This window comes from Nilaparvata lugens, chromosome 8 (assembly GCF_014356525.2).
Source record: "Nilaparvata lugens isolate BPH chromosome 8, ASM1435652v1, whole genome shotgun sequence".
Lineage (NCBI taxonomy): Eukaryota > Metazoa > Arthropoda > Insecta > Hemiptera > Delphacidae > Nilaparvata > Nilaparvata lugens.
Window position 1 is genome coordinate 45,450,117 of NC_052511.1, and position 24,020 is coordinate 45,474,136.

At 34.9% G+C, this 24,020-nt stretch overlaps 1 protein-coding gene across 4 annotated transcripts in view; it reads right to left on the reverse strand.

The window, feature by feature from the left end:
- LOC111043392 (centaurin-gamma-1A) overlaps window positions 1-24,020 on the reverse strand; it is a 264,095-nt gene that overhangs the window by 40,119 nt on the left and 199,956 nt on the right. The window contains exon 1 of one of the 4 annotated variants that reach the window (XM_039434914.1): window positions 3,580-3,737. The exons of the other annotated variants lie outside the window; for them this stretch is intronic. The gene's annotated coding sequence lies outside the window, so the exon portion shown is untranslated. Of the gene's footprint in view, window positions 1-3,579; window positions 3,738-24,020 lie in introns of those variants that run through there. 4 annotated transcript variants of the gene reach the window in all.

Genomic DNA, 24,020 nt, shown 5'->3' on the forward strand with positions numbered 1-24,020 from the left:
ATGAAATCTTGATTACAATAAATTGCAGATGACTGTTTTCATATGAATTATTAGAATATGGTACAGTATTTGAATAAATAGCCTACTAAATGGCCCATGATGCACAAAGATTTTCAAATGGTGGGAATTAAGAGTTTATCAACAACATATTATTCCATTTCACATGTAGCGACAGTAATCAGTCAGTATAACATTCAATTACATATTTGATGAATAAAGAGGAGAAGTTATCAATATAGTCTACCTCTATAGTACTGGAAATATCAAAGCGTTTTGGAATGTCAAGGAGTGGAAAGCATGAATTAATTAAGTAACTGAATAATCTTGAAAAATTAATTGAGATCAACAGACTAAAATTGCCTCAACTTTGAGAAAATTAATTCCCCAAGTCTCACAAGAAACCAACGGCCCAGGAAGTACTTCTCGAATTATGAAGAAGTATTTCAATAAATCATCAATGCATTCTACGCCCTCAAAATACCGCAAAGGCAATGTATTATATAAGAATATATCATAAACAGGTATTATAGCTTACCTTAACTGGGTGGTGTATTACGCTAAGGGCCAACAATACATAATGCATAATGACAAAGCTTCAACGGAATTCTTTAATATGGAAGTTTGGGAGGCTATACAGTAATAAGATTCACTTCAAATTGTCAGCATTAATTAAATGGAGAGCACTAATGTTATTTCATAATAATAGAGCTTACAGTTTGATGTGAACCTCACTGGTATTTGAACACCATCTGGCACTAATCGGGCTAACCATTCATACATAATTCATGTTCTCGAAAACTCTCCAGAAAGTACGAGAATTATTGACTATTGTGAGGAGAAGTGGAATTCCCTAGAAGTGAGAATGATGGACTAGGAAGGAAGTGGAGCACAAGCCGAATGAATAAATTTGGAAAAGGATTAATAAATAATGTGACCGGCAAAGAAATGGGTGTGAGGATATTGGATTCTATTGTGTGTTAAAATGAGATTAGGTGATATTGCACTGTACGAGAATTTATTTTTGGAAGTACTTATTGACGACAATATTATTTAATTATTTAATATTATTTAAAACTCAAAAAAGCATTTTGAAAATATTGGGAAACAGGGAAATCCAGTTTTCAACTGTAATATTATTTAGAAAATAGAGTACTCCGCGTTAGGTAATTGTATTTATTGTTGTTATTAGGGTATATGGAAAAACATCAAAATAGGAACCATATCATAAATCATGGACATAATACTAGAAGAAGAGAACGTTACAACCAAGAAGTACCAAGAATGGATACAGCATTTGGGCAAAGATGACTAGGATATTTATGCCTACAACATCTAATAAAATACCAATAGAAATCTGGAGAGGAAAATATTAATAGCTTCAAAAGAAAAATTATTAGACATTGTTTATTCAGTATTGGGATACAAAGTAGTGAGGAACTCATAGTAAGTAGGATTTACATTCAAGTGGTATTCTTTCAAAATAAGGTAATTTATAGGTAAAAAATAGTACCTCTGTTTAGTATTGTACTAGTTGTACTAGGTGATGCTTAGAGCAATATATATAGTTTTAGATTTTTTGGAATTCTTGTATTATCTGTTGTAGCATAAATTTGTATTAATTTGATGATAACCTCGACACATATTTTATATAGTGAGGTATCGTGGAGGTTTTATTGGAAAAACCTTAACCGATCTAACAAAATCGATACGATGAGAAATGCCAGGCGAGGAATAGCAAGCGGACGATTGGCTGAACAGTTGAACCAATCAGAGAGCTGCAAAAGGTAGAAGCAACAACAAACATGTCGTCGTCTACCCACCCCATTTTGGTTGTATTAACAACAAATTAAATGAAAACATGGAATTCAATCGCGTTTGAAGTTCCTGTTATATTCAACTCGGTGCCATATTAAATTATGCATTCCAATCGATAATGCAGGATTGAGTAATGGCGGCTGCAGAGCTGCAAACCACAATAAATGTCCGATAAAATCGTGTCAAGGCACTATAAATCATTTATACTTTTATAGCTTTTGTGATGTATTGGTGGAACAACGATTTACCAGCATTTCAGAGATATGTTCCCAAAGTATTGAATTTATGTATGTGATTGGTAGATGTCACGAAATCATCATCTAATAACTCAATAAATACAAAATGGCAATCATGAAGTTGTTCTACCCAATAGTTTGGGATTCAAAGGTTCAGAACCTTTCTATAATACCCCCATGCATAGCCTAGTTATTTCAGCCAACAAATGAATGGTACTGAGCCTACCTAAAATATCACAATCTGAAATCTGGACTTTGGGTTTTGAAGTTTTTAATTTTCATTAATCATTGTTTATTTTGCTTAAATTAAATTTTATCTGCGTCCACTTAAAATGTTCAAGAGATCAAAGGAAATGTGTCCAAACTAGACAGAAAATGAAATTGAAATAAGAAATTCCCTACTCTTATTCTCTAGTTGATAAATGATTTATAAAGTGATACATTAATTTCAATTCAACCACTAATCTATTTATGAATACACTATATGCTAATTGTAAGAGTTCATAAGATAACGAATACCATATTCACAGATTCACCTTTTCAAAAGAGTTCAACAAACTCAAAATCAATTGATATTCCACGAGTCAATGGACAAATCATTGGAATGTGTGGAATACATACAGTACAGGTGGAGACAGATTTCAACCGGTTCTTTTCGGGCGAAGAAACTGAGATTGCCAAACTGTCAAAAAGTATCAATATCTGTGAGATATCAATATCAAATGCATCGGGAGCAATGGCCTGCAATGGAACTAGTTTTGAAGAAAACGGATGATTGAAGATGTGAAATAGTTACCACAGTTATTGGTTCCAAAATTCATTATACAAAATATTAAAAGGACGTGGGGTATTCGAAGTATAATACACTTTGATAAGAAAATTATGAAGTCAAATAGTACACTTGAGAGAGAAAATTCAGCATTACTGATAAGAGTGAAGAAAATACATCTCCTTTGAGAGCTTCAAGAACTTTACTTCCTACAGTAAAATCATAAGAAGTATTGACTACGATTCAAATGAATTTCACATTTCCTAGAAACATTCTCAAGAAACGGAAATCTTGAATTAATATGAATGGTTCTTCTAATAAAATTATCTATTAAATAAAATTCTAATGAAAGAGATCTTCACTTGGAGTGATATGAGAAACAAGAATCATATTCATATATAATAAATTTGAAATCTTCTTTTAATTGATATACAATTGCAGAAATCTTACAAAGACCTCCAATATATTTAATTATTTACAAATGCAGCTTTCTATTCAAAGCCTATTTATATGAATTATGATATAATTTTGCAATAGATTTTTCACCTTAGTAACAAAATATTCACCAATTAAACTCAGGAATCTAAATTATCCAATTTTTTCTCAAGTTTGAAGTATTTTTCTTACGAATTCACGCCTTAAATACAAGTAGTACTACGAAATGAACCTCTTAAAATCATATATATTTTCAACTATTTTTCCAAATGATACTAATGTAAACTGAACTTTGAGAATACAATAATAATTATTACTACCCACCAAAACCACCAGAACAATCTCCTAAAAAGGAGACCGGCTGAAGGAGGTGACTCCGCGACAAAGTCCAACTTCCGCAAAAGCGCTCTCACTCTCACCAACTTCAAACAAAGTCCAGAGTTAAGTAGCACTAGAGGACGAAACACTAAGCACCGACGCCAAGCTCTGAATCAGCACTGGAGGCACGACGCGTCAGGAACCCCTGCGTCGCGACGCTACCTCCACCCCACCTATACCCCTAAGGACCCCTCCCACGCATGCGCATTCAGCCCCCAAGGAGCGGAAGGGTTGTGCAGGGATGATACACCATGCAACGATCAGCTGGCAGAGAAATTTATGTCATTGTGATGACGTAATGTGCAGATTCGTCAAGAAAGGGGGAGGTGAGTTATAGGAAGAAGAATACATTTGGACTATAAAGCAGGACATTCACTATCCGATTTGTTGTCCAACATTGAAAGAAACGCCAATAATTTAGAGAAATATAATACAGTAATGGGCATTGTCAAAATTAGCAATGGAGTATAAGCCATGCTGTATAATAATATGTTCAACATGTTGAGGAGCATATATAAGTTGGAGTATATCTTCAGTAATACACTTTTCTTCTATGTATTTCACACGATATGCAGACACATATTTAAGTAGATAATCAAAATCTTTTACTTACTGGCTGTAGTACTTTCGACTGTATCGCGATCATTTTCAACAGTGCCGACCGGAAATGTTTTGTTGGTTAGGAAGAACAAGTGATTTTATTATATAATCAAAAAGTTTGTTTGATTTGAAATTGAGCGGTGTAACAAAGCCACCATCTTCTATATAATAAGAGAGAATAGGGTTGTGTTTGTTCGCATCTAAAAATGACAACTTGTGGATTGCATACCGGAAAAACGGGGATGATTTAGATCTCCAAATTTTGCACATAGATTCTAAAAATATCAATTTCGTGCACCTCGAAGCCCAAATTTCATTTTTTCTTCTAGATTTTTCAGAATTAATGATCAAATTTTATTGATGCGACATGAAGTTTCATACGGCATACATTGTTCCATTGTTGTAAAATATGTTTGTTTACAAGGAGGTTAAAACGTTTTTAGAAGACATTCAATTTTGAGCGGAGTCGTTGTCTAGTCCTCGATAAAAACAACATATTGAATGAACAGCTCAATTTCAAATCAAACAAACTTCTTGATTTATAATAAAAACCACAAATCTTCCTGACCAACAAAACATTTCCGGTCGACAATGTTGAAAATGATCGCGAGATGGTCGAAAGTACTACAGTCAGTGAGTAAAAGATTTTGATTATTTACTTAAATATTTGTCTGCATGTCATGTGAAATACATAGAAAAAGTGTGTTAATACATCGTAGTTCGGAATGGATCAAGAAACTACCATCATCAGTAATTTTAGAGGTGTACTTTCTATACATGTAAAGGTACCGTACTCAATTGGAATGGAAACATATCATTTGAAGTAATTTGTAGTAGTGGAAGATGTGGTTTGTACATATTTAAAAACTACTTGGAATTGAAACTTTGAAAAAAAAATTGCAATAAATAAGAAGCATTGGTGTTCTTCATCCAACTTGAGAATGTTTAGTGAGGTTCACTTTACACTGGCATCATTTGATTTAAACTCGTGTTGCTATCCTTGTCTAGCATTCGACAAAGCAGATCGCACTTACCTTTTCAAATTCCGCAACGATCGTTCTTTATTAATATAAAAATATAATGGATTAACAAAATATTTAATATCGATTAGAGAAGAAAATTATATATTATCTTTATATTGTATTATATTATTAATTATTCTTCAAGAATAAAATATGATTGATTATTTTTAACAAGAATGAACAGTTGATATTATTCATCACATATATCAGTATCAGCTATATTCTATAGAATGCAGTGGCAAGGCAGAGAATCGGTAACGCTGTTCTTCTATTTTTCTACACTACCATTATAACGTAGACCAAGACAATATTTCACTCTACTCTTAAACACTGGTTCATTTTATATTTTCAACAGATCGAATTTGCAAATGATTTTTAAAATAAGATAAAAGAATTATGCCCTACTACAGTCCATATTGAATAAAATTCAAGTTCTACTCTGTTTATTACCATAGAGAAACAATAGCGTAAGAGAAACAATAACTTATGCTATTGATTCTCTATGTTATTACTGATTAATATCCCCGCAGTGAAATAATAGAATTATTCTTATTGCTTGACACTAAAAAAAACTGATAAGATTTATAAGATATATCTTGCTCAGTTGTTGCAAGAGCAGTTCTCTCCGCAAAGCCACAAATCGAAAGGAATGCTCAACCCATCGATCTACCCACCCCCTCACAGCCCTAAACCACCCTGAAATAGTACTTGACACGAACCCTTCGCGAAAAGTACAGTTTTTATCGCTTCTAACATCGGCAGGCCAAGCAAACTTGGTGCTGCATTTCACCTTCCTTTTCCAAAGCAAGGAGAGCTTTATCTCGCCTCACACCCCAACCCTCAATCACCCGGAGACGCTTTTCAATCTGCGAGCAATTAATGAAGCTCAACGCTCCGGAAACAATTGGGGGAAAAGCAGACAACCGCAAATAATATTCGCAAACGGCTTTTCAGAGTTATGCTGCACCTGGCCGAAGCCAACGTCAAAAGTCATTACGTTTTTCAAATTGGTGCTCCTCTGCTGCAGTAGGCCTATAATGTAATGCAGATGTACCAATACAAGCATATCTGTGTTTAAAAACTGGATTTGTTCAATAAAATTAAGTATTGATTGATACCAGGGGTATTTCCCCGGTATGATACAGATAATGAATAGAATCAGAACAAAATACAAATCACCAAATTAATGAAAATAAGTAAAATGATTGATTGAGAGAAATACGTGAAAAAACGTTATTGAAATAGAATCATAGCAATAGTTATTGTAATGTAAAAGCTACGAGAAATCAAATTCCAAGGAGAATAATGGTAAGATAGCTTTTGAAAGGAATGATACAAATAATGGATAGAATTGGTTGCGACAGACACAGCCCCAAATTAATGAAAGTACTTGAAATAAAATCATAGTAATAGTGATTGTGATGTGTTACTACAAAAATACGATAAAAAATAAATTCCAACGAAAAATATTAGGATAGCCTTTGGAAGAATATAATAAATAATTATCAAATAGTTGCTTGATCCAAGAGTGAAAAATAAATTCCAACAAAAAATATAAGGATAGCCTTTGAAAGAATATAATGAATAATTATCAATTAGTTGCTTGATCCAAAAGTGACAACATTCTAATAACAGAAATCCAAGTGATAGGTAGTAGCTTGAAATCGCCATGACCATTGGGTGATTTTGAAGCTCATTTCTGTACTGTCTGCTAGCGGAACTGAGCTCAGAAGCATACACCCATACAACAGAGTATTACAATTTTAAAAAAGCAAACTACTATGAATTTTATCTCACACTTAGAGATTCAGATTGGCATAGACTTTATCAATTCAACGATGTCGATCTCGCTGTAGACTATTTTTACGATTTATTGAATTATGCTTTCGCTTCGCATGTGCCCAAAAATAAAAATATTATTAAATCGAAGTATCCGGTTTGGTTTACTAGAAGCATTATCCAGATGATTAAATTAAAAAGAAATGTGCACGGAAAAAATCGTTTTCGGGATATTATTTGAACAAATTCAAGGAATTGAGAGCTGCAATAAAAAGTGAAATCAACATAGCACAACAAAATTATATAGAATCTCTACAAAATAACATAAATTCAAACGTTAAACACTTCTGGAACTATGTTGCGAGTAAAAAAGAGTCTAGATCGGACTCAAAGTGTTTTGAGTGGAATGGGTGCAGGTATACCGATCGGGAAGTACCGCAGGCTTTTGCTGATTATTTCTCATCTGTTTACAATAACAGCAACAACCGTAATAACATCCAACATAATAATGATAATGAATCATATGACAGCATTTCCTCATCTCCTCATCTTGACATATTACAAGTTTCATATATTTCTGAAAATGAAGTAAATTCAGCTATAAATAAACTTAAAGCAACTAGATCTTGTGGGCCTGACGGTGTACCAGCATACATTATAAAAGGTTGTAGAGATATTCTTATTCAACCTTTACAAATTATCTTCAATTTGTCCTTGAGATTGAATAAATATCCTAAAAAATGGAAAGCTGCAAGGGTGACACCTGTTCATAAGACTGGTGGAAAGAATATAATCTCGAATTTTCGTCCCATTACTATCCTCAATTCTCCAAGTAAGGTCTTTGAATATATTTTATATAGCAAAGTTTTCAACCATGTAAGACCCGCAATCTCCTCATTCCAACATGGTTTTATGCCATCGCGCTCAACTATAACTAATCTGTTGCAGTTCACCCAATCTGTCTCTTCGCAGCTAGACATGCATGGTCGTATGGATGTTATCTATTTAGATTACAAAAAAGCCTTTGATTCGGTGGATTTTGGGATTCTGTTGAAAAAATTGAAATGGTTTTGCCTGTCTGATAGTTTGATTGCATTTTTTGAGAGTTATCTAACCGATAGGATGTCTTATGTGGTTTTTAATAATCACAGATCTCTTTACTTTACCAATTCTTCTGGGGTTCCACAGGGGTCAAACCTTGGTCCCTTGTTGTTCGTCCTACTCATGAATGATCTGCCTGACCATATTAAAGAATCTAGTATTTTGCTTTTTGCAGACGATGTAAAACTTTTCAGACCTATTTCTAGTCTGGAGGATTGCTGTCTCTTGCAGCGGGATCTGAATGCGATTCATGACTGGTGTTTGAGAAATAGATTGGAAATAAATATATCAAAAACAAAATACATGATATTCACACGTCAGAAAAATCCTTTTCATTACAATTACAATATTAATAATGCAACCCTCGATTGTGTTATCCGTATAAAGGACCTGGGCGTCATAATGGACCCTACTCTTGAGTTTAAGGAACACCTAACACATGTTATGAATGGTGCTAATAGGTCGCTAGGGTTTTATTTCGAAATTGTAGGCCTTTTACAGCATGTGACGTTGTTTTGAAATTGTACTATGCTACAGTGAGGAGTAAACTTGAATATGCTGCTTTAGTTTGGGATCCATTTCACAGCAGCGCTATTCTTGATTTAGAAAAAATTCAGAATAAATTTTTAAGGTATCTTTATTTTAAAAAGTTCAACGCATTCTGTCCGATAGCTTTTTCAACAGACAATCTAAGGTTGATATTTAATGTTCAAAGATTGGAAGAAAGGAGATCTGTCAGTTCCCTCTTGCTATTATATAATATCCTAAACAATCAAGTATTCATGCCAGAATTTATAAGTATGTTGCAACTTCATGTCCCGTTAATAGACCAAAACCAAATATTCTGTTCCACATGCCATTTATCAGAACGACTCATCATTGCAATTCTTATATATACAGAACTTTACGTTTGTACAATAGAATAAGCCACTGCATTGATCCGTTTGCTGACCGTTTCAAAACCTTTAAGAAATCCTGTGAACTAGCATATCGCTCTATAGCTAACTCATGATTGATAAATAATTATACTAAACTCCCTCATTTTTTTTTCTCTCTTCTAAAGCCCTATTTTTCCTCTATTCTCTATTTTATTCGTTATTTTATTTTTCTTATCATTTTTATTTCATTCTTCTTCATTTTCTATTATCATTGGTTTATTTTATTTTTTCATTTCGCCTCTTCTTATCTTATTAGTATTCAAAAATTGTGTTTACAATTTTATTTTATTTTTCATTCTTATTTTGCATCAAATATTATGTATCTAAACTAGTTGATGTCAATAAGGCTCTTCATGGATTTATTCTGTGAGCTTTTGTATGTAAATAAATAAATAAATAAATAAACAACTGGAGAATCGAGCGAGAACACGGCGCTAATCTTCTCGTGCGTTTAAAAACCGTTCTACCTGCGAGGAAAACCGATACCCTGATTCGAATCATCACTGATGAAGTATATGAAATTATCAAGCCTCAATGATCACTCTCCGCATCATACTACAACTTTTGCTTATTGAAATTCTCAACAGAAAACACTTTTGAAACTGTTTTGCTCAAGCAATAAAGACACGTTTCACGCTCCTCATACATTAGGTATTAGCTATTGAAATATCTATAATTATAATATAAATATAATTAATAATAATATTGATATAATTTAGGTGATAGCTATTGAAACTCCAAGTAAGTTGTAACCACAATCATGATATACAGGAATAGTGGTTGGAACAAACTTGTCTTAACATTTATCATCATGATATCTGTGTTGTGTAGGTATACCATTGAAGTTTTGATCAATTCGAGGGATGAAGGCTAAGCCATTATTTGGTAGGCTTCAAGTTTCGGCCTACCTGTAGCTAGATTCACTTATAACTGTCAGCATTGATTAAATAGGAAGCATTGATGTTATTTATGAGGCATGCCGACAGTTTGCTAAGAATCTCACTTCAGAGCCTGCAACAGAAACTTTCCAGATGTTGTCAAATAAACCACAAGAAAACCCACAGCAGGAAGGAAGTGATGGTCAACGGAGAGAAACATAAAACAAAGAGGGAATGAAAGATGAAGAGAGGGACAGGCGAAATAGGGGAGGAGAGGGTGTGGGGGAAAGACAGAGGAAGTGGGAAGTAAGGGTTTGGTTGGTATCTATCACCAAGTTCCCCCATACACTCTATTCGTATCATTCACCCACTTTCTCATCTTACCACATTGACACTTCCTGACTTGGAGAGACAAACCTATTGCACAAATAATCGATTGCTTGTTTCGCACTTGTACGATTTCCCTATTCCTTCCTCTTCCCTCCTTTTACATTCCTTCTTTGTCCCCCTGAAACAATCACCCTGTTGTGAGTCTTTTTCTCCTGATACCTTTCTCTTCTACAAATTTCAATTCCAGTATTGTATTTCTTGAAATTCTTCTTTCAAGATTATTTTTTAGTCCTTCCGCTACACCCTTCACCTCATTTCTTCCTGTATCTGCTACATCTCTTCTCCCATTTCTTCTTCATCTCCTAATTATTTATTTGTTCCTTCAACTCCTAATTCTACTTCTTCATTTTCTACATCTGCATTTCTTATTTTTCTTCTGCTCTCTTCAATCTACGTACCTACTACAATCTACTGTACCTTCCTACCTCAAGAGACTTTTCACTCTCAATCACGTTTTCTTCTTGATTTTCTTCTTCTCCTCGGAAAAGTAACTTTCTTATAATCTTCCGTAATCCGCCAGTAATTCATATAATTTTGTGTTAATATTTTCTTCATTTCTCAATTTTTCTCATCCTAGTTTATTTCTGATCTCTTCAATTCTCCGAATCTTGTCATCTTTTCATCCCCGAGTCTTATCATTTCGCTTTCTCGTTCATCTTCTTCTATTTCTTTCTTGCACTTCTTCGTCAACTCTTTTGCCATTTCCACTGAATACACCTGGTTATTTCTCTTCATCTTCTTTCCCCCGTTTTGTTGGTGTTGTTGTTGTGGTTAGTGTTGTTGTTGTTGTTCTTCTTCTTCGTTTTCTTCTTTTTCTTCTCCTTCTACTTCTTCTTCATCTTCTTCTCCTTCTTCTACTACCACTTCGACTTCTTTTTTTTTTAGATTCACCTCCTTTTCTCCAATCTTCATCTGTTTGATCTTCTTTTCACAAGCTAGTAACATCGTATTGTACTTCTCCTCAAACATTTATATTTTCTCATCTCATTTTTCTTCTCCTTTTACACCTCTCTATTCTTCTCATCCTCCTACCTGAGGTATCCAAAAACGAAATTTAGTCAACCTAAACGCTATCTACAGGATGAAAACAGAAACCACAAGATAAGGACAGGAAGTTGGAATGACTGCTGAACGCTGAACGTGAGATGAATGACAGGTAGGCTTGCCAACGTAATTCGTCATCGAATTTGATCAAACAACAGATTCAACAAACCATGGACATAAAACTTCATAACTATCTGTAAGTATTACAGATGAATCAATAATTAATTACAAGAGAATATAAATTTTAACCCCAATTTGTTCCTTGAATGATGGAATTCCAATTATGATTAATAGTTCTCAGCACTTTACAATGTGGAACACAGTATGAAAACGAAATGAAACTGAGAAAAGGGTTTGGAAAGGCAGAAAATTCCCGTTTCAACACTAAACCAACCTAAAAGTTCCTTTCGTACAGGCATAGAAAAGAGGAAGCATAAGAAGATGTTTATGTTCATAAGGCGTTTATGTTCAGATTTTCAATGTTAACTCAAGCCAATAGTACACGTAGTTCTTTTTAGTGAAGCAATGTGACGCTGCTAGTCTCTCATACTGTGCCGCTCTAACTCTCACTCTGCCAAAACAGTGATCATAGACAGTAGCCAATATAGTAATCGGCCAGAGTTAACAAAAGCATAAGAAGATGATATTTATTGAATGAAAAAGACTAAGAAATTGTCAGAAAACCACTGATTTATTGATACTTAGAAAGACCGGTTTCGGTTATTACACCATTGTCAATCTCTGAAAAACTATTTTTTTTGACAATTTCTTAGTCTTTTTCATTCAATATGAATAATTACCACAATATCAAATTCTCAACTATTTCATGTTATAGGGCGTTTATGTTCCAATTTTCAATGTATCGGCTTGAATTTGGAACATAAACGACAAAAGGATATATAATTATGCTATCTTTTCTCTATAGGTACAGGCTACTGGAAGACAATAATTCCTGTAATCCAACGCATATTCAGAGCTTGGAAGAAAAAGTCAAAATAGGGTAACTCTACCGGAAATGCTGTTTGCCCTAAGAGGTAAAACGATGCTATGATGAGAGTGAGGAAATCAACACAAAAATACATGTAAAATAGCTATTTATGTATTAAGAGCGTAATGCACGACTTTATCACTCGCACAAAACAGTTATCACGCGACGCGGAGCGTGATAATTTTGCAAGAGCGATAAAGAAGCATTATGAGCGAATTACATACAAAATTTTTCGTACAACTGCCCAAACCTGTTAAATTACTTATATCGGCGGAGTTACAATTACCGACTTTTTAGGTTAAGATCTGAATTTTTGGCGAGCTGCTTACAATCAGCTGATTAGGAAGGGTAAGAAACTCTTCTGCGCATGAGCGAATGATTTGGGAGCGTAAAGTAAATCTATTGCGCATGCGCGGATGGTTAGCGAGCGAAAAAGTAGATTCTCCTCAGAAATAAGCTGTTTTACGAGGAGAATTGAGTGTGTAAATTATTTCTTTACGCGCAGTTGTAGAAAAATACTATTCTGTAGCAGTATTTGCTCGAAACCATCCGCAATTTCAACGAAACAAATTGAATCCCAACAACTCTGCATTGAAACGTAACAGCAATTAATCGAACCTTATAAAGCTTGGCGATACAATTTCCATCGTTCACGAATTTTCACTATTCCATCACTGCAGTAACTACCCTCAGGGATGATGATGTCATCACATCAGAAAAAACTGGGGAACAGAACAATGACATCAAATGAAGCTCGACATACACAACACAACTGTATATCATACACACACACATTCAAAGCTTCTACATAATGACACGCACCCATACAAGCCAGAATGAGACAAGACTATTGATCTAAAACTGCTGAATAGACGTCTGGTTTCAGACTTGGTAGAGAAAAGTTAGGGCGCTGGGATATGGTGAGATTAACAGTCAGCAATGGTTCAATGGAATAGTTAGTGGAAGGGAGTGGGAGAGAGAGAGAGAGGAGAGAGAGAGAGAGAGAGAGAGGAAGAGGGAGAGAGAGAGTGAGAGAGAGAGAGAGAGAAGAGAGAGTGAGGAAGAGGGTGAGAGAAGGTAGAGAAGAAGAATAAGGATAAGAGTAATAATAATAATAATAATAATAATAATATAATAATAATTATAAGAAGAAGAAGAAGAAGAAGAAGAAGAAGAATAAGAAGAAGAAGAAGAAGAAGAAGAAGAGAAGAAGAAGAAGAAGAAGAAGAAGAAGAGGGGGGGGAGGAGGAAGAGGAAGAGGAGGAGGAGGAGGAAGAGTAGAAGAAGAATTCATGATGATGATTATGAAGGAGAAAAGAAAGAAGAAAAAGAAGAAGGAGAAGAAGATGAAAAATAATTATAAGAAGGAGAAGAGAAAGTTGATTAGGAGGGGAAGGAGAGGGGGGAGCGGGAGGAGGAGATGGAGAAGGAGGAGGAGAAGAAGTAAAAGAAGAAGAAAAAGAGGGAGAAGAAGAAAAGAGGAATGAGGAGAAGAGAGCGAGGAAGAAGGAGATGAGAAAGAGGAAGAAGGAAAAGAGGAGGAGGTGAAGATCTTTTTCTCCTTTTTCTTCTTCTTCTTCTTCCTTTCGTATCTCTTCTTCTCCTACATATTCTTCTTCTTTTTCTTCTTCTTCTTCTCTTCCTTATCTACAAGGATTGCTGACAATTAAAAGTGAACCTGACTATAAAGTCGTCTGGGTGGTTCCTTGACAATGAATTGCAGCAATCTTCTTCATCCGATGGAAAAAGCTGTCCACACAACAATCTGTCGCTGTTACAAACATGAGAAACGCCTATCAGAGTTGGGCTTTATCCCAACGCGTGCCTTCGTCAAAACAGCTTTCAAACTAGCGGCATCTGTTCACATGTAAACTAGACTGTTCTGTTCTGTTCCCTGAAGGCTGTACCTTATATAAACTAGATCCATGAACCCTATATAACTAGTAGTTCTGTGAACAGTAGACCTCGCGCAGTTATAACGACGTCCCAAACCATAAGCACATCCACACTGATACACTATTTATTTGATCAGATCATGCTTACACAAGATTTAAATTTCATATAACGCTTTCCGAAATTAAGCGCGAGAAAACCAGAAGACATCTATAGTGAGGTCCACGTTATAATGACAGTATTTGATCAACTTTGGTTTTTCTATTCTTGTCTATCATTCGACAAAGCCGGTGGTAATATCCTTTTCTAGGTCCACAACGATGTCAATTATGTTTTTGACGGTGTAGAAATATAATTAATTAATTCCAGAGAATCGGCATCGCTATTCTTCTATCTTTATCCACTGCCATTATAACGTGGACCACACTATAGGCGCCCAGACGAGCAGTTATAAGTTCTTTGCATCCTATTCAATAGTGCATAAAAATTGCATTCAATGAGGCATGCAATTTATAGTCTACATAGCTGTTAATTTTTTACCAAGTTACATTGAAATATTGAATAGCATGCGTCATAGCATGAAATGTATAGTCCACTCGACAGTTGATTTGATGAATAATTGTATAGTCTGATTTTTACTCTAATATTGACGTATGAAGGAGGCTCCTTTTTCCTTTTATATTATCCTTGAAATGCAAAATTTCCAAAAACCTTGTATATACGTTGACGCGCAATTTAAAAAGGAGCATATCAGTCAAATTTCATGAAAATCTATTACCGCGTTTCGCCGTAAATGCGCAACATATAAACATTTAAACATTCAAACATTTAAACATTAAGAGAAATGCCAAACCGTCGACTTGAATCTTAGACCTCACTTCGCTCGATCAATTGGGTTCTATATTCATTGATAGTTATGTATCATTTCAAGTCATCTTGGTGGAGCTATGTCCACCTGTTTAGGTCTGTATCAACCAGCTACTGTTGTTCATCCGGGATATATATGATTGAAATATACTTAATATTTGTATAATGTAGTAGTGTTTGGGAATCATTTGTGGTTGGATCTGTATAGCTATGTTTGTTCTTCTGGAGGCAGCTGTTGTTGCAAACAGCTGACATAGAAAAGAAAAGGGTTGTTAGTGTTAAATGTGGCACCTGCTGGATTTAGTTTTGGAATGGGAAACAATGAGGCAAATCATCACACTTCTCGCACCATTTGTTTTTGACACCTGCTTTTTTGACGGACTAAGTTCTTATGTACAAGATATTCAACTCTTACTTATATGTAGGATTTCTTATGATATTAGCAGCTTATTTTATGGAATACACTACAATACTTATTTCCAATCTCGAGGATGGATTAGAGATAATAGCAATAATTAGCAATTGAGTTGTTCCAGATCTACTGAACGTAATAGATTTGTATAGATTTTTGTAAAATATCCTATTATAGTAAACGCGAATTGGAGAGACGGGTGATGGTGGCTCCATCTATGACTGAAATTGGTAAATTTCAAGAATTAAAAAAGTTTAAACAGTTCGTCTTCTTCGTGTTTGTTTTCATTCAAATGTCATCATAACCTGACTTCTCATTAAACATATTTTTTCAAGATTTATAAAACTCAGTCACAGATTTTATTTTGACTGATTACATTTGGAAATTTCAAACAGTTGTAATATTGTACAAGTGACGAGTTCGTTTTGTTTGTTTTTCACTAAAACATAAATAAAACCTGATTTTAAAATTGTTATTTGATTGACACATCTCCAATATTTAGAATAACATGCAATTTAAAACTTAAAATTTACCAATTTCACTCATAGATGGAGCCACCATCACCCATCTCACCAATTTGCGTTTACTATAGCAAGAAGGACAATAATTATTGTACAAGTATGCTCACAATGTGCAAAATTTCAATGAATTGCAACCTACTATAATACGTCGTGAAACAACTTCAAACAGCCACTCACTCTGATTAATTTAATTCAAATTTCAGTAGGATCTAATCCAAAAAAAATTTTTTAGAAAAGAGTTCAAATTGAAGGGGAATTTTCACTACCCCAATTTAACAAACGAAAAAAATCCTATTAAATTCGTGTCTCATCTTATGTTGTATTGATTGAGTAGCAAATTGAATAATCTATAGAAGAGTATCAGAATGCAATATCAATTGAATTGTAACCGTAACTGAACTATTATGAATGGATTGAATAAGTATAATAATCATAATAATGAAATGTATCACTCAGAAAGAAACCGTAGAAGTCAAAACTATCATCAATCGATAAGATAAAAGTTATTTTTCAAAGTTGGGGCTATAAAACTAACGAGAACTGAATAGTTTCAGTGACCCACCCTACTCCAAAACTCAAGCCTCAGGAGAGAAAATCCAATTCTACGAGAAAATTGCATCACACTTCTCAGCTTTTTCTCCAAAACAATAAAAGTCTAGTTGCACTTGACAAGCTTCAGCCGTATTGGCACAAGTAGCATGATTTATCGGCAACGAGATGAAATTCTGCTACAATGAAAAGAAAGGAACAAGATGAACATGAACAAGACATGTGAGAGAACAAGAAGATAACTAGGATAAGTTTATGGCGACAGTAAAGAAGGGACGAAACAGTAATATTCTGAGGTGTTTGCTATAAAATGAGATTCACTCAAAACTGTCAGCATTTGTTGAATGGGAAGCGTTGACGTTATTTATTAGAAATGCTGACAGTTAATAGTGAATCTCACTGTAGGATATAAGAAATGGTTATAATTATATTATGGGAGTTTGGTACTTGTATGCAGCTCCGCTTGCACCAGATAAATTTATCCCCCAGAGACCCTCCTAAGGGGCGGGGGGGCTAAAATGTCTCCCTTTTCACCGGATTAGAATCACGTGCCCCGATGCACCTAACCCTCACCCCCCCCCCCCATTCCGACCCCTCTAACAATGGCGGCATCCAATTTTGCCCCGTTCAACAGTTGCAGCTCAGGAAATTGCTGACAAAAGGTAGAGGGGGCTATTGTTGGGGGGGGGGAGAGTCGGTTGTCCCAGATTCGTACTTCGTGACCCACTTCCCGGGAATCCCTGACCTTCCATGACCTGCACAAACCCCGGACAGGAAGTAATAATCTCGAAAGGAAGGAGCTGAGTCTCTGAGCGTCAGTAGTAATGTTGGTTCAATGCAAATACAGTACCTTATATCCGAAATGAGGTTTTGTAACTGACCAGGATATATTTTCTACATAGCTTTGTTGTGCATAGACTTGGTACAGGTATGGAATTGCATAGATTATAAATGCAGCTAGATTGTAGCTTCCTTCCATATTGATACAGGAAAAGTTTATAAATTTTTTCAGTTATTTCAAGAAGTTACCTATACAAGAAATAACTCATTATTTGAAAGTTAGTAAATTATTAGAATATTCTTAGAGCAAAAGGAATGAAGAGATTATTACAGTCTGAGCACAGTAAACCTAGCAATTCATAAGGAAGCTCACTTTCGAGCTTTTTGTATAGTTTCTGTTCAGGAAGAGAGATAGAAACTGCTTATAATATTTTTTGAATTTTATGGTCTTGAAATTACCTTATATCATTTGGTTTTTCTAAATATTCTTGAAGTTTCAAAGATTTTCCCAGATCCTACTCACCCTTTTCAAACATATTCTCCTATTTCCGTAATAAAATACTCTGGTATGAATTCAATTTGAACACAATGAAAAACATCGAGACAATCCATGTAAAAATAATAAGGATAAAAGTAGGTTTACACAAATTCACCATTCATAAACAAACATTATAAAAACAAACAAATCATACCAATAAAGAACCTTTTTCGAATTCATTATCAAGTGAACCAAAAAAAGTTTATACTCTGTCTTACCTGTCTGGTTGTTTTCGGATGTTGTTAAAAACTGTTCACTCAAAACAAAATAGAACATAGAATGAGACTGTACAAAGTTTTTACCAAATAAAAACAAACCAACGTCCGAGAACTGTACACCCACAAAAAAATCCAGAAAAAATCAATTATCCCACAGAGCACGTTGCTAGTCACATGCTACAGTAGCTGCACTGCATCTCTGCAACAACAAAAGGCTGCTGTCAAGCTATATCGAGAATGTTTGAGCGATGGAAACGTCATCGACTGGAGGAAGTTGATGCTTATCAATGTCAAACGCACTGATAGCTCAGCTTTGTTGCGGGGGATGCACCACAATTGCGTCACAAATAGACCTGAAATATCCGTTGATGGGAAATCCAGAATTAACAACACACAGTAATCAACTGATATAAATTAGAATTGCAGTAATTTACAGACAGATCTGGAATGTAGTATGGAAACTGGATTTGGAAGTAATTAATTATGATTGTTGAGCTAATTTTAGGATGGTTTACTTCAGAATTGATGAATTTTTGCATGATTTATTCTCTAGTTTGGATATGGAACGATTTTATACTGCAATATAATGATATATTTTTTGTTGAATTCGATTCAAACGTTATTAATTAATTTGGATTGATGAGTTGACTATATTTAGAATGGTTTGCTTGAGGAATAGAAAATGTTACTATGAATTTATTCTATTGGGAGTTCAACTCCAAGTCGTAATCAGTTTCCTTATGGAATGGGGACTTTAGGTTGCATGGCAGTCCTAGCTCCGCCTAATAAAGATTTTTTTCATTTTCATTCTACTCATGAATTGATAATAGAATTGAAAGATGATATATTCCATATTAATGGTAGAACCAAGAATATTTTCGGTTTTACGAAAACAACAAACGTTTTAATAATTCTGAAACAGTTTCACGAGTAAAACAGTATATAACTCGATTTTTCTGATAAATTATTCAGTTAGCTTGTCGAACGAAACTTTCAATCAGCTGCATAAATTTCTCTCTTAAAAATTGACATTTTTTAAATATTCGATGAGATTTTGATATTGATTGTATTGGGGACGATGTTTGTTGGCACAGATTTTTTGTGGGAATGGAATTTCCCAGCTTTTCCTCCAACACGTGTGCGCACGAGCTCGAGGAAAACGACTGGAAAATCCTTTCCATTCGCACAGTTGAAATTCACTCTGAATACATTTTCCACGTGCCACCACAACGAAAATAGCGTATAAATTCCAATCGAATATCAAATTTTCACAGATAAATGATTTCATGAATTTCTATCGGTTTCCTTCTTCCTGTACCTACCTGCCGAAACATTTCCATCCTTAGAATGTTATTGATCTAACATTTTCTCACATATTAGACAGGAATAATTAATCGAACAGTGATTTCGATTGTGTAATCTATGTAATCGGACGAACAAAAATAGGAATGAAATGGTGAAACAGGGCATTTTTCTTCATAACTTTATCTATTTTTACTTTGTTCTTATCAATGATATATACACATGGTTCAAGTTTAGACCCAATTTCCAGGGCTTTTTACACAAATTTCCAGGGTTTTTTACACAAAAAATCATATGAAACAAATTTTCAATGTCATATATTGAGTAGAATGAGCCCATATACTAGAATTTATTGATGATGAGAATATGATTATTTAACTAGTTCAAATTATTGAATAGGGAGTATGAAAGTAATTATAAATTAATGAGTGAAAAAACACAAACAATATGAACTCGATATGTTCCAAGGAAGTACCAAATCTACAAATATACAAAACAATTTCTTACAACACTTTTCGAGGTGTAAGCTAGTGTAAAAAAGAGAATTTCTACTGTGAGATCTACGTCAACCTGTCAGCATTGGTTAGATAGGCAGCATTGATATTATTCACAGACAGTAATGCCAGTTTCAAGTGAATCTCCGAGTAGGGGTGGACAAGATGAATGAGGCGTGTAGCAGAGGAGCAGAGTTGAGAGAGAGAATGATGGATGTGAGCAGATCAGAATCCAACTACAAAAAAGCAAGAGAACCTTTCGGATTGATTATTTCCCAATTTAACCTTTGGATGAAATTCGGACGGCATGCCATTTCCCCTGATCGTTCACATTCGTCTTCAATGACTTTGTCTCTTCCTCATTTCTCATTTCATTCTTCCTCTGATTTTTTTTATACTTCCAATCTTCTTTCCCCTTTTCCTCACCTTTTCTTATATGTGTTCTAATCTTATCATTCTATTATAGTCATCTTTTTATCCTATTGTCTTCTTTTTCGTCTACTTCTTTTCCTCCATCTCTACAATAACATATCTACTCTCATTCTCTCCTAGTATTTTGACGTATCTCATCAGTTTTTCCCTCTACTCTGAATTCATCTCTTGGTTTTCCTGACCAGTTACAAATCTTTGCCATAATCACCTTTTTCATTCTACTATTTATTTCATTTTTATTATCTTCTTTTCCTTCCTCGTCTCTCCTTTTTTTCTAATAATATTTATGTAATTTTGCTTCTGTTACCGTAGTTGTATTTGAAGTCAAATTTTTCTTAACAATCTTCTTTTTTCAAATTTTCTTCTCGTTAGCTTACTTGGCTTCTTTTTATCTACAGTACTGGCTTTATTTCCCAATCTTCATTTTTTTCATATTTTCGTTTCCTTTCTACATAAAATTCTCCTCCACAAGTGTTTATTCCTTCCCCAACTAACCAGTGTCTTCTTCTTATCCTTCTCTTTCTATATCTTTCAATGCTTCTCTAATTTTCCACCATTTGCTTCTCCTACTATTTTTCTTCATGTTCTCCACCTCTTTACCTATTCCTCCCCTTCTTTACCTATTCCTACCCTTCTTTACCTATTCCTCCCCTTCTTCTTTGTGTTGATCATTTTACTTTTCGATACTCTTTTCTCAGTCTCGTTCAACGCTTCCTTCTTTTTTCTCTCGATCTTTTTTCTCTCCTGTTCTCCTCTTTCTCATCCTCCTCTAGTTTACTATTGATATTTCTTCACTACCTTTACTTCCTCCCACTATCCTTTTTTTCTTGTTCCTTATCTCTATTGATCATCTTCTGATTCTTCTTTTTTTCAAGAAAGGGTGGAAAGGTAGAAAAATGAGTTCTAAGGAATCCTTCACCCCTCCAACACTTCAGAAACTCTCTCAACCCAACTTCAGCCCCTATAAGGGGGCCGCGTTCCTGGATCCACGTGCAAACCCCCGCAAATTCGGAAGACGGTTGTCAGGCTGCAATATTAATCAGCCAAAGAAATACACCAACCCTATTGCCTAAATAAATGATCGAGCAATAAGTGAGAGACGCCTACAGCAGATAAGGTTCGCCACTTTACAGAAAACTCAGCTGGATGTTTCCACTTTTGGACCGAGTAAAAGTGTCATAAACCCACTATCGTTTCACTCGAAATAAAGGATGAGCCTTTTGATTGGGAAGGAGAGATCTATTACTGGAGACTGGAGATGTTTTTGCCGACTTGTTATCTCGATATCAATTTATCAAGAATTTTAATTTATTTACCTGATCTACTGGAAACTGAGGATGTGGAGGACAACATTTTCATGATCGTACTGTAAATCCATCAATATTCTGTATATCCGTCTTTCGGAGGAGACGATAAGTCGTCGGTCCCTACTACCTAAAAAGTAGTCGTCATCTCTCATCATCATCCCTCTCACTCATTACCCACGCACAAACCTCAGAGCTTATGTGGGCTTCACCCTCAGTATTATTATTATTATTATTCTCTATTCACTTGACTGACTAACGGAGAAGTGTGGGAGTTATGTGGACATCCTCCTCAGCATAATATAATAATTATAAGTTGATATCCATTAAAACATTGTAAATAAAATGGAACCGTAAAAAGAGAGAAATCAATAAAAATGGTTCATGAGGATATGAAAATCAATCAGATCAAAAATAAGAATAATAGCGACAATACTCAGTTTCAGTTTCAGTTTTTTAGATCTTCACCGCAGTCAATAGACCGGGGAATTGTCAAATCTTAATAATCTAATTGTCAAATACTAATAATCTAATCGTACCCGTGTTATCGGATGGGCACGTTAAACTGTCGGTCCCGGCTGAAGTATGACAGTCGTAAGGCCCATTGACGCCTTAAATTATATATTCAGGCGGTGGGACCTTCCCGCAAGGGACTCCCCACCAACAAAAGCCATACGAATTTACTAATCTAATCGTAAAATATTAATAATCTGAGTCCGCAAATGTTGATAAGTATGTTCCTCTGTGTATTCAGAGACTACTGTATAGTATGGCCTTACAATATTGCAAATACTTTTTTAATTCAGAGACAAACAATCGTTTGCTCTCAATAGTTTTGAGATGTAGTGGCAGAAAGTTGAAGGTACTCATAAGTATCAGTTTCCAAGAAGGAAATAAAGTGTAGCACAAAAACGTTTTTCAAAGGAATATCTAGTGAAAGTATGTTCATTGTTAAATTTTCTCTTATTATTTATTTATTTGTGAATACAATAACATATCACAGTATTATGTTGGAAGACACTATTGATAGAATACCCAAAAGCTTGCTCGAAAATACGTACCAGCCTTTAGTTGATAAATTTTCGGTAGCAAATTTCGCAAATTTTGTAACTTGCAAACCACTCAACACGCAACCCACCACTAATGGTTACCACTTAGAACGAAGTCTTCGAAATTGCATTGTCTACTGATAGTAGGCTTGTATGTGTGCGTCTGTCTACATACATGTGCACGGTGCATGAACAAAGCCTTGTACGATACTCATGTGTGTGTATGTGGTCTCTTAGAGGAGCCAAACCAGATGGGACTGATGCCTGGCAACAATGGCGAATGGCCATTTGTCCTGTTAATAGAATTAGAGCATGCAAGTGCAGAACATCGAAGTTGCGTAATAAGTTGGCCTTGTAAGTGAGACTAGGATCTTCTTCCATTCTACCTCCTCCTATCCTATCTCTTACATCTTCCTTCATTCTAACTCCTCCTGCCTTCTCGCTCTTCCTTCCTCCTACTGCTTTCCTCCATTCTCCCTCTTCCTTCTTTATACCTCTTCACCCTTTACCTCTTCTGGTGAAGGTCTTCTTCGTCGTGAAGTTCCGATCGCTTGAGTGCTCACGAATCTGAGGAGGTAAACAGGTCTCCAACTAAGACTACTTTCATCATCATCATCATCATCATCATCATCATCATCATCATCATCATCATCATCATCATCATCATCATCATCATCATCATTATCATCATCATCATCTTCTTCTTCTTCTTCTTCTTCTCTTCTTCTTTTTCTTTTCATCCTGTCTCTACTCTTCCCTTACTCCTTCTCTTACAAAAGTTAGAAAGTATGGTGTATAGGAAAAGTTGAGCTTATAGACGAAGTCATCACTGATACAATGGGTTTCCTGTAAACTGAATTTTCCATCCTAAATCATCCACTGTCTCATTATCGTGAAATGGGACATTTCATGATTTTTCACGCCATTTCAATTGTTTTTTACCATTAGGAAACCCAATTGAAGGAGTTTAGACTAAAGTAGATCGTACAAACTTGATGTTAAATAGGTTTATTAAAACCCTGTGCTTGCAACAAAACACGCTAAGAATAGACACGAGTCTAATAAGAGTAATGAGAATCCAGTCTAAATGAGTTTCAATATTGAAATAAGGAATTTAAAAAGTAGTTATTACTAAAGTAGAATTTAAGAATTAGTCTAAATAATTAAGTTTCAGAGTGGATGAGAGTAATTCATGTAGTACTTCTTTATTGATAAGAGATTACTCTCAAGGAAGAGAAAACATAGAACTGGAACATTCAGATACCATATACAATTTGATACCATAATA